The sequence below is a fragment of the Hemicordylus capensis genome, chromosome 5 (genome assembly GCF_027244095.1).
Source record: "Hemicordylus capensis ecotype Gifberg chromosome 5, rHemCap1.1.pri, whole genome shotgun sequence".
Taxonomy (NCBI): Eukaryota; Metazoa; Chordata; class Lepidosauria; order Squamata; family Cordylidae; genus Hemicordylus; species Hemicordylus capensis.
In genome coordinates, this window is record NC_069661.1 from 33,825,448 (window position 1) to 33,836,913 (window position 11,466).

An 11,466-nucleotide genomic window follows, 5' to 3' on the forward strand; every position below is an offset into this window, starting at 1 on the left:
TTAGTTGGTTGTAGCTATGTTTGTATGTTTTTAAATCTAATTCTTATTATTGTTTTATTAGCTCCTTTCCAATTTATTGTTCACTGCCCTGGCATCTCAGGACAAAGGGTGGTATATAAATGCAAATAATAAATAAATAATGAACAAAAAAACATGGGTTTAGGAAAGAACCTGTGCCCATAGCCTTCACCAGAGAAACCTGAACACTAGGCTTTGAGGAACAGAAGGAACCTTTCTGGGAATCAGAGGATAACCTGAGCCTGCAGCTGAGGGTGACCTAGCATTAGCCAGCTCTGCATCAAAACTATCCCTAGACATTTTTATTCCAACATTTCACCCAATATTTTCACAATATCAAATCATTCTGCTCTTCAGGACTGCTTTTGATAGCCTCCTGGAGATTGATGCCAATTCCTGGAGACCCTAGGCCAGTCCTGGAGGGTTGACAACCCTAGGCAGACCAGGTCATGAAAAGTCTGCATGGCAGAAGGGAGCCGTTCGGAAAGGTGTAATTTTCCAATCACATTTGCAAAGTTTAGATATAAATAACAGTGGGTGGGGAACAGAGGAAAAGGCCAGAGTTTAAAATATCCTTACTCTGCCATTTTAATAGGCACGGTTAAAAGGTTAATGGCAATGCTAATAAAGCAGGTTAAAAGAAAAGCAGTCAAAATGTAATGTAATCTGGTTTATTCCTCATGGAAATGAACCAATAAAATGCCTGCAACGTGAAGTCTCAGCCTGACTCCACAGCAGGTCATTGTGTTTAATTGAAAGTTCTAACCAGACCCATTTATCACTAGGATCACTCAGAGGAAAACTTTTTAAAGTATATAGATTAATCATGATCATTAAACCTGGGGCAAAGCACACTGCGCATTTTCTTAGCAGTGATTTAGAAGGAATGTTCTAGCCAAACAAATTAAAGCTTGGTCATTCAAAAATTCAGGAAAATACCTGCACAATACACTCTGATGGGAAGTCAGATCTCTGCCATGAGAGCTGCAATAAAGATCTCAGGTTCAAAATGTTTTTTTGAATTACAGATGCTGAACATAGGAAACTGCCTTATAGTGAGTCAAACGATTGGTCCATCTAGCTCAGTATTGTCTACACTGACAGTCAGCAGCTCTTCAAGGTTTCAGGCATGAGTCTCTCCCAGCCCTATCTGGAGATGCCAGGGAGTGAACCTGAGACCTTCTGCATGCAAGAATGTAGATGCTCTTCCACTGGGCCATTGCCCCATCTCCATAGGGGATATCTTACAGTGTTCACATCTAGTCTTCCATCCAAATGCAAACCAAGGTAGACTCTGCTTAGTGAAGGGGGAAATGCATTCTCACTGCCACAAGATCAGCTCTGCTCCCTATGAAGATGGCCATAATGACATTTGTTGCAAAGTCTTTTTATGGGGGACAGGGGGGTGGGGAGGACAGTCCAAGCGCAACAGAACTCTTTTTCTCATGGTGATCACGAGCATAGGAGAAGTCTCTGGCCCTAGTTTGCAGACAAGTAACTAGCAAGCAGATAAGAATTTTCCACTCCTCCTATCTTGCTTGTAGGCCAGTCAGGAGTGTGCATGGCTCCTGAACTAGGATCAGAGGTAAAGGTAAAGTGTGCCATCAAGTTGATGTTGACTCCTGGCACCCACAGAGCCCTGTGGTTTTCTTTGGTAGAATACAGGAAGGGTTTACCATTGCTTCCTCCTATGCAGTATGAGATTATACCTTTCCGCATCTTCCTATATTGCTGCTGCCCGATATAGTACCAGTGGGGATTCGAACTGGCAACCTTCTGCTTGTTAGTCAAGCATTTACCTGCTGTGCCACTTAAAGTGCCTAGGATCAGAGGTAGGAGTGTGCAAAACGTTTCAATGTTGAAACATTTTTTCTCAAAATGGTCTATTTCGAATATTTTAAACTCAAAACTCCCTTTAAAGAAAGGGCCTGTTTTGATCTCAGAACAAAACAACCCTATTTTGATTTGAAATGTTTGACATCTCAAGCACCATTCTGGAGGCCTGTTTTCCCCTTGCTGATTTTCTGCCATTGGCTTCCGACTGACTTGCGATCCTATGAGGATTTGGGGGGAAAGTTAAAAATTTGTTAACTTTTAACAAATCTGCTTGCACATTTCTTTTGTGGGTTGGGTGGTAGGTAGCATCATGCTCCACCACTCAACCCACTTTGGTGTCCCTAGAAACTACCCATGGGGAACAATGGGGTATTTTGAGTTTCCCCATTGTTCACTATGGCTGAAACACTTGAAATGTTTTGAGTTTTGTTCCATCGAAACAACCAGGTTGTCCGCTATTTCGATGAAATGTTTTGGCTGTCTGTGTTTTGTTTCAAGCTCAGAACAAAGTGCAAAATCTGTTTTGTGCACATCCCTAGTCTGAGGCTTCTCCTGCTCTAGTGATTATCATGAGAATAATGCTAACGAAGCACACCATTGAAAAAAATCAATCTCTGAACTGGTGTTTTTGATGCAGCCGTCTGTAGGTTTGCAGAATGGAACCAAAATTTCTGCAAGGTGAAATTCAAAAGAGAATTCCAAGATTCCTCCAAGGACAAACTGACATTTGAAGAGAATTTCAGGGTTTCTTCCAAGGAGAAACATTGAAGAATTTTCTCAGAAGGTCTCTCTGATCAGCTGTTGTATAACTGGCATCAAATTCTCACCTCACCAGATATGGAGCTATGGAAGGTGAGTTGTCTTTGAGGAAGAATACAGTCATTTAGAATCTGCAAACATTTGATTGTAGAACTCCATTTTATGTTGTTTATACCTCATAATATCAACATTTCTGGGTCCGCATTTTAGCGGTGGGTGGGATCAAACAAAACAAAAGGATTTGGGCCTTTGACATACATTACTTAAGCCCATCCAACTGTTAATTCTAACAGTCACTTATGCTAAAGCAACTGTTGGCCAGGAATACAGGTATTCCTGAAGACGAAGGTAGGTTTGCAACAAAAGAGAGGGTACAGAGTTCCTGTTCCTCCCTAAATAGAAGCCCTACTCAGGGGTTGACATTTGCTTCAGGAAGGGCTTATTAACTTCAGAACTAACCTAGTTTAGGGCTCCTCTTGAGTCTGGCAGTAACAGATTTGGAAACCAAGAGAATTTGTTTAGCATTCCAAATAGAATAGAACTTTATAGAATACAGTTTCTAAAGTTGTGCAGGCATTAGGCGGGGATGGATGGGGGACTATTAGTTGTGCCATTTGTTGCTAATTACGTTACAGGGAATTATTAAATAGGAACCTATGATACTCATGCAACCTCAACCCTACTCAGCAGTAACACTTGCAATGAGTTAGTGATGAGGGAAGACTCAGTCTTAGGTGTGTTTCCATGAGGTTTTGCGGGGGATGGGTAGCTTGTAGCTCTCATGCCTGGTCTCACACCATTGGTCCATCTAGCTCTATTATCTGCACTGACTGGCAGCAGCTTTCCATGGTTTCATATGGGTAGTTCTCAGCCCTACCTGGAGATGACTGAATTTGAGACATTCTGTATGCAAAACAGCTGTTCTCCCACAGAACTACAGTCTTTCCAGCACTTGCTATTGGAGATATCACTTTTGAATAAACTTCTATGTAACAAATTTCCTGAAAGTAAAAAAAAAAAAATGAGGAGCATTCTAGGTCAGAAATAAATAAATTTTAATAAAAAATAAATATTTAATACATAAAATTTAATACATAATTTTATTAACTTTAGTAATTAAATAATAAATTGCAGCGGGGGGTGATGGCAATCGTAGTTTAGCAACAGCCAAGATTGCTGACCCCTTTTCTAGGCCGGCCCCTGTTGTGCTAATTTTCTACATACCCAGAGTTTTTCAGAGTGGGACATTTAGAAACATGACCTCCCACTATCAGCTTGAAGTGGTACCGTCCACATTCTTCTCCCTCAGAACCCTGCAGTCACACCTCATGCTGCTGCATGTGTAGACAGGTCTGCATATTTGGGGGAACACATGGCTGCCAACAAAAACAGTAACTGTGGGTCCAGTTCCACCCCCCTCTCTCCACAGTATCGAGTGGAACTTACCTTTGGTTGTGATATCACAGCTTTCTGCATTTCCTCACTGCCCATGATATGTGGCCATTCTTGGCGGAGTGCGGGTTCAGGAAATGCAGGCTTTCACAAGCTCAGTTCTTTCATATGTTATGGAAGCTGAGGATGGACTAAATGAGTGCTGTTTTTGATGACAGCTACACTTTTAACTGTAGTTAGGCCTGCAGATACTGCTTCCTGCTTTTTGCTGGAGCACGAATGCAGGATTGCCGGAAGGTCCTGTGTGGACTTGCTGTTCACCTCGCATCGGAGGTCAGACTGTAGAATCCACTTCTTGTCTTCCAAGAGCTGTTTAGAGCCTCAGAATGTCAGAACCCTTGACCCTCGCTAAGTATTTCGCAGTGTGAAATAGTTGCAGCCTGCCCTTTTGAGGTTACTTAATTATTTTTCTTTTGTGACTTGCTGTGCCATTCAGGTTATACTTAGCAGCAGAGGCAAAGGAAACAAGACTTCACAGCAGATTCTATTACCAATTAACTGAACGTCCTGTGAAATAAACATTGTCGCTGGGATGGGATTAGAACGTGAGGTGAGTCACAAGTCTGGCTAATTGTAACAGCTGGGGGAAAAAATAGAATGATGGGGAAAAGTAATAGCGAGGATCAAGTGATGCAGACAATTGCCTGAGCAATGGCACAAAGGACAGGTTTACATGTCACTTTTGGGCGCTTGCAGGACTCTTTTCCATGTCTGCATATATGAGCAAATCAAAATTACAAAACTGGTAACAAGTGGATTTGACAGAGAGGGCTAAACTAAATGTGACATTAAGTGCACAAAGGTATCCCACCCCTTGTGCTTTCCTTTCCCTTCTAAAGCAGCCACCCCGGCTTCAGGCTCCTATTGGAGACAGATGTAGGGGGAAAGGCACCTGATCCTTTTCCTCTCCACCTGTCGGTCACCCAAATCTCCCCCAAGCTGTTTGTGAGAGTTTGTCCCTCCTGCACCCCTGTAATTGTGTATGGATAACCCATCAGTACCATGGGTTGTCTCCCAGCTCCTTCTCCCTCTTCCTTTCTGCCTGGGATCTTGACCTCTGACTTTGGCTATGCACTCATTTTGCTGCTCTGGATCTCAAGCCCTGCCTGTATTTGGAGCACACACCTGCGCCTGACCCATTTGCATGGATCGCTGCTCTCTCCAAAACCTGATAGCCAGGAGCTGGGCCTTGCTGATGCCTGATTCCTTCCCTGCCCCTGCCCCACACTGTTCTCTCGCCACTGCCATCAAACTTCAGACTCCTTGTGGCAGGGTAAGTACCTTTTGTTCTTTGCACCACTCTGTAGAGGAAATGTGCCTGCATCCTCCTAGTTCCTTTGCCCAAACTGGGGAAGAATGTCAGTGCCCCTTTTCCTTTTCACTCCTGGAGGCACTTCACATGATCCTTGTGAAGTGCCAGATGGGGTTCAGATGAGCAGTCACTTGTTGCTGGGTGGCTGTATTGGCCGCCCAGATGAGCGGCTGCTCCAGTTGTGCCCTCCTGCACCAGCCGCAGCTCCGTCAGGGAGCACCGTCGTATGACACCCTGGCCCCCTGAAACCCAGGAAAGCACTATACGAGTGCATGGTGCCTTCCTGGGGTCCCCCCCTCCTCTTTCCCCACCCCAAGTGTGCCTGCCGCGCTTGCTCTGTTAACCTCATTTAAGGGGAGGGGTTGTAAGGTGGGCTACCCGCCAGAGGACCATGGTTGATCAATCATGAGAACAGCTTCCTAATATTTTAGAGGGAGACAATGGGATGGAAAGCTGCCATCCTTGGATTGGTTAGGCAGAAGATATTAATGTTCATAGAAGAGTATTGGAATGACTCATTAATGTAAAAAGTAACTTTGATTATGGCTACCAAGTTCTTTAACAGCCCCTGCTCCTTTGCCTTGAACAGCTGCTTGATCTGCTGACACGAACAGATGAAATGTTTGATCTGCTTTTTTGGTTGTTTTATGAAGATCAAGTTATGGTTAAGGTACAAGAGCAGGCCAGGGCATTTTTTGCTGATCAGTTGGCAGCCTAACCTCCACTTGCCCCATTATTAATAATTTCTTCTGCAGACACTGAAATGTAGAATAAGATTGCAATAAATCTTATTTATCAAGATAGCCAAAGTCTTATCTAAAGCACTCAGATATTCTGATAAAGGAATGCTATTTATAAGATCCTCACCAACACAGAGCATCATCAGTCCTCACAGTGAGTTCAAAGAACTACAAGCCTTGGATACCAGGGTGTTCATCATAAATTGAGAATGCTGGTGAGGGATTGAATTTTTTAAAAATAAAATAATATAGATGTTTCCAGTCAGATTGTTATGTTACACTTTGCTCCATGCTTTTCAAAACCAGGAAATTCTTCATCAAACAAATAGTTTACAGCCCTAGCTTAGGGAGTATGAACATACATATAATTATAAGAATCACATCTGGAACTTACAAGTACTTGTCAAGTAGCAAGACAGACATTTTCAATATTTACATACTTTTAAAAAAAGTCCTCTCCATCAACCCTAGATGATGCATTGGTATGATATATAGGATTTTAAAGATTGTAATAGGTTTTTTAAAAAACCAAAACAACAACATTTTTCTTGAAATAACTACCAAAGTATTCTATAGATGATCTATACATCATCCCAGGCCAGATTTTTACCATTGTTCAGTACACGATGCAGTGTCAGAGAGATGAAGTTCCAGCACGGCCCAGAATTCCAACTAGTAAAATGGCTCCTACAGCAATATTGCCTATAAGTCCAGTGCAATCAGCAAAATGTTAGGCTCAACCCAGACATTTAGAGCTTATAGTTGAGGGCATGTTCATTTGATAGCTGTGATAAACATATTGAAAGTCTCCCATCCCCAAAAGTTGCTAGAGAAGTTGCTAAATTGGAAAATAGCAGATTTACTATACTACTACCACCACCACGATGATTACTATGGAGGAGGAGGAGGAGGAGGAGGAGAGGAGGAGGAGGGTGGTGTCGATGGAAGAGGGCAAGCTATATCTAATCTTCATTTGCATCCAAACACACAATTGCACAAGACAACAAGTGAAAGGTGTTCTGATGGTATTGGTATCCCCGTTCTGGATGGGGTTCCACTGCCCCAGAAGGGACAGGCTCGCTGTTTGGGAGTACTTCTGGACCCAGCCCTCTCCCTGATACCTCAGGTGGAGGTGGTGGCCAGGAGTGATTTTTATCAGCTTCACCAACTGCAAACCAGCTTCACCAACTGATTTACCAACTGTGCCCTTTCCTGGAAGTGATTGCCCTTAAGACAGTGGTGCACAAGCTGGTAACCTCCATGTTTGATTACTGCAATGCACTCTACTTGGGGCTGCCTTTGTATGTAGTCCGGAAGCTGCAATTGGTACAGAATGCTGCTGCCATATTGGTCTCTGGGACATCCTGTAGAGACCATATTACTCTTATCTATCCTGTAGAGACCATTTTACAATTCTAAAATATCTACACTGGCTACCAATAGGTTTCTGGGCAAAATATAAAGCGCTGGTTATTATCTATAAAACCCTTAATGGCTTGAGTCCACAGAATTTAAGAAAAGGTCTTCTTCACTATGAAGCCTGCTACCCATTAAGATCTTTAGGGGAGGTTCGTCTGTGATTAGAGCTGCTCCATCCCTGTTGGCTTTTAGGAAACAACTAAAGATACATCTCTTCAGCCAAGCTTTTTAGTTTGTTGTTGTTTTTATAGATATTTTAACCTGGTTTTTATATGTTTTAACTGTTCAGTTCTTGGTTTGTTTTATTCTTGGTTTGTTATATGTTGTAAACCACCTAGAGACTTCGGTAGTGGGTGGTATACAAATCAAATCAAATCAAATCAAATCAAATCAATAAAGTAAGTTACCTATTTCTGCTAGGAGATCAGCAATTTCACATTTGAGGTCATTCAGAACTCTTGAGTGAATGTCCTGGAAATGTATTAATCTTTAGTTTTTCAAGACAGTTTAGAACATCCTCTCTTGCCACCTCAAATTCGCCCAGCTCTTCAGCCTCCAGGCCTGAGAAGCTCAGTTCTAGAGTGGGTATGTGATCAGTATCCTCCACCATGAAGACAGATGCAAAGAATTCATTCAGATTCTCTGCAGTCTCCTCATCCTCCTTAATAATCCATTTCACACCCTCATCATCTAAGGGTCCAACTGCCTCCCTTGCAGGTTTACTACTTCTGATATATTCAAAGAAGTTTTTGTTATTCCCTTTGACACTTCTAGCTATATGCTCCTCAAACTCTCTTTTTGCATCCCTTATTGTCTCCTTTAGGGAAGTGCATGAAATGCTATTCATATGCTGAATCACAGCACATCCCTTTAACACGGTGGGATTACACATCCCCTTTAACACAGAGAGTAGGTCCATGCCTTCTCCTCCTCCCCTTGCTGCCACTTCCTTAATTGTGGGCCCCACCCACCCCCAGCTATCATCATATGCCAGTGGCTCTTTCTCCCAGCTGCTCCGGTGTGACACTGGCATGCACATGGCCTCCGCACACACATGGTGGCCATTTTTATGCTGGCACTGTGCAGGAGCAGCTGGGGCAGAGTGCTACTGGTGCACAATGATAGTTGTGCAGGGCACCGTGATTAAGGAAGTGGCGGCAAGCATCAGAGGATCAGGTATGAACCTACCCTCCTCAGTGTTAAAGGAAATGTGTAGTCCCTCTGTGTTAAAGAGATGTGCTATGATCCAGTGTCCAAATCGTGTTTCATGCACATCCCTAGTCTCCTTGCACTTATTTTGCCAGAGTTTTTGTTTCTTTCTGTTCTCTTCATTTGGGCAGGTTGAAGGAAGTCTTCTTCTCTTTAATAGCTTCCCTGACTCTACTTATTAGCAATGCTGATGTCCTTCTGAACTTGGTGCTACCTTTCCTCCTTCTTGGTATGCAGCCCAACTGAGCTTGTATTATTGTAGTTTTAAATAAGTTCCATGCTTTCAGGAGTGATTCAACCCTCCTCGGTAACAGCTTGCTTGTTACCAATCCCTTCATTTTTGAGAAGTTTCCTCTTCTGAAGTCCAGCGCGTCTATGTTGGACTTCCTTGGCAATGCTCCACTTGCATATAAGCTGAATTGGATCACACTATGGTCACTGTTCCCCAATGGTTCTACAACTCTGACATCTTGCACCAGGTCCTGGGAACAACTCAGGATTAAGTCCAAGGTCTCCTTCTCTCTGGTTGGTTCTCTGCAACCGACTGTTCTGAAATCTAAGGCACAGACTTTTAGCATGTCTAGAAATTTGGCCTCTCTGTCAATAACTGCATGTGAAGACTATGTGAGGGAAAGAACTTTTTGTTCACCCAGGTCTTTTAAATTCTGATTTTCAGATCTGATTTGATTTGATTTTTAACTAATTTTAAAATAAGTTTTTAAACTGCTTTGTATTATATTCTGTATTTTCTTTTCTCCCTTTTTATCTAGGATTTAATGTATTGTGGTTTTATTGTATTTTTAATACTGTGATGTGAGCCACCCAGAGAACAATTTGTTATGGGGCAGCTAATAAATAAAGTTTATTATTGTTGTTGTTGATAGACATAACATTTTCTCCTTCTCACATAACTCTAGAACCACAGGTCATCCCATGAAACTGATTGCCAAGAAATTTAGGAGCAAGAAAAGGAAGCATTTTTTCACACAACACATAATTAACCTATGGAATTCATTGCCACAAGATGTGGTGACAGCCAACAGACTGGATGGCTTTAAGAGGGGTTTAGATAAATTCATGGAGGACAGGTCTATCAATGGCTACTAGCCTGAGGGCTATAGGCCACCTCCAGCTTCAGAGGCAAGATGCCTCTAAATAGCAGTTGCTGGGGAATAACAGCAGGAAAGAGGGCATGCCTTCATCTCTTGCCTGTGGGCTTCTTGGAGGCATCTGGTGGGCCTCCACTGTTTGAAACAGGATACTGGACTAGATGGGCCTTGGGCTTGATCCAGCAGGGGTGTTTGTGTGTTTGTGTGTGCATATGTTAAAACAGGAGTAGCCAACCTGAGACTCTCCAGCTGTTATTGTGCTACAATTTCCATCATCAAGCCATAAGAGAGAGAGAGAGGGAGAGTGAGAGGGAGAGAGAGGGAGAGTGAAACATGGGGTGCACAACTTGAAGGGCTCTTATCATGCTGAAATTATATTCCAGTTGGAGAGCTCAGGTTAGCAATCCCTGTGTTAAAACACTCATAATATTTAAAAAGAATTAAGAGAATATACTTTTGAATTTTTACCAAAAAAAATTGGACAACATGACAGGCAATGGTATATCAGCCTAGAAAAGCTGCATGTACACAAGCTATTCAGATGCAAAGTTTGTGCAAATGATATTACATGAGATGAAACCCATTATTTCCACTATTATTTTCACAAATTTTACATTGGCGCAACTTGGGTGCATGAGGTATTACTAGGCTGATGTGCCATTGTGTGGTATGCCAGCCACTAGCGCCCCCTTTCTACAAAATATTGTTCCAGAGCGACATTATAATGTTCTACATCTTGTGATTCCTTATGGGCAGCTGAGGGATCGATGTATGCTGTGTTAGATGTTTGGCTTGGTATGACTAGATGAGATAGATCAGAACATCAAGCTTAAAAGAAAAATCTCTATCTGCATCTGCTTCTGTAGAAATATGTTCTGTGATGTTAACCGTGATAAGAAAAAGACAGGTTCCTGGCCCAAGTTGCTTATAATCAACATGTACTGTATTTATTACATGTATATCCCACCTTTCGGGGAGGAGCCATATCTCAGCGAAAGAGCACCTTCTTGGCATACAGAGTTCCAGGTTCATGACTGGCATCTTCAGATAGAACTGGGAAAGAACCATATCTGAAACCCTGGAGAACCACTGCTGATCATCTACTGAGCTAGAGGGACCTGACTCAGTAGAGGAATTATGCTCTTTACCCAAGGTGACATAACTAGGATTCGCAGGAAGTTTTTCTTCCAGGCACTGGCCCATTCCATTTCTAGGAAGCCTTCACAGAGTTGCTGCATGATGTACCTTCTGACCATGCCTCAGGACCATTGGGTGTGAGAATGGAGCAAACAAGAGGGAGAAGCACATTTAACACAGGAATAATATGAGCAGATGTCAAAGCATATCCATAGGTTCTAGATATCCTTTGGTCACACAAAGGGTTGAACCAAAGCTTCACAGAAGATGTGGGTTTTGAACTTGGGTTTGAAGATAGAGATCTAATATTGATTGATCCCACAAACTGGCTTCAGGCCAGGCAGTCCTTCCCAGTTCTCAAAGGGAATGAAGCTGTTCTGAAGCTATAGCAAATCCGCCTTCTAGCTTACCTGTGAGATAGCTTTGAACCAGTCACCTAGACATGAACGGCACTACATCCCATTACTAATTCTGT

The 11,466-nt window shown here is 42.6% G+C and overlaps 1 long non-coding RNA gene across 1 annotated transcript; it reads left to right on the top strand.

The window, feature by feature from the left end:
• The first annotated feature begins 2,507 nt into the window (after positions 1–2,507).
• On the top strand, positions 2,508–10,488 carry LOC128325943 (uncharacterized). The gene is made up of 3 exons (XR_008307756.1): positions 2,508–2,706; positions 4,502–4,615; positions 9,663–10,488. It is a non-coding gene; the product is annotated as an uncharacterized LOC128325943 (long non-coding RNA).
• Positions 10,489–11,466: the final 978 nt, after the last annotated feature.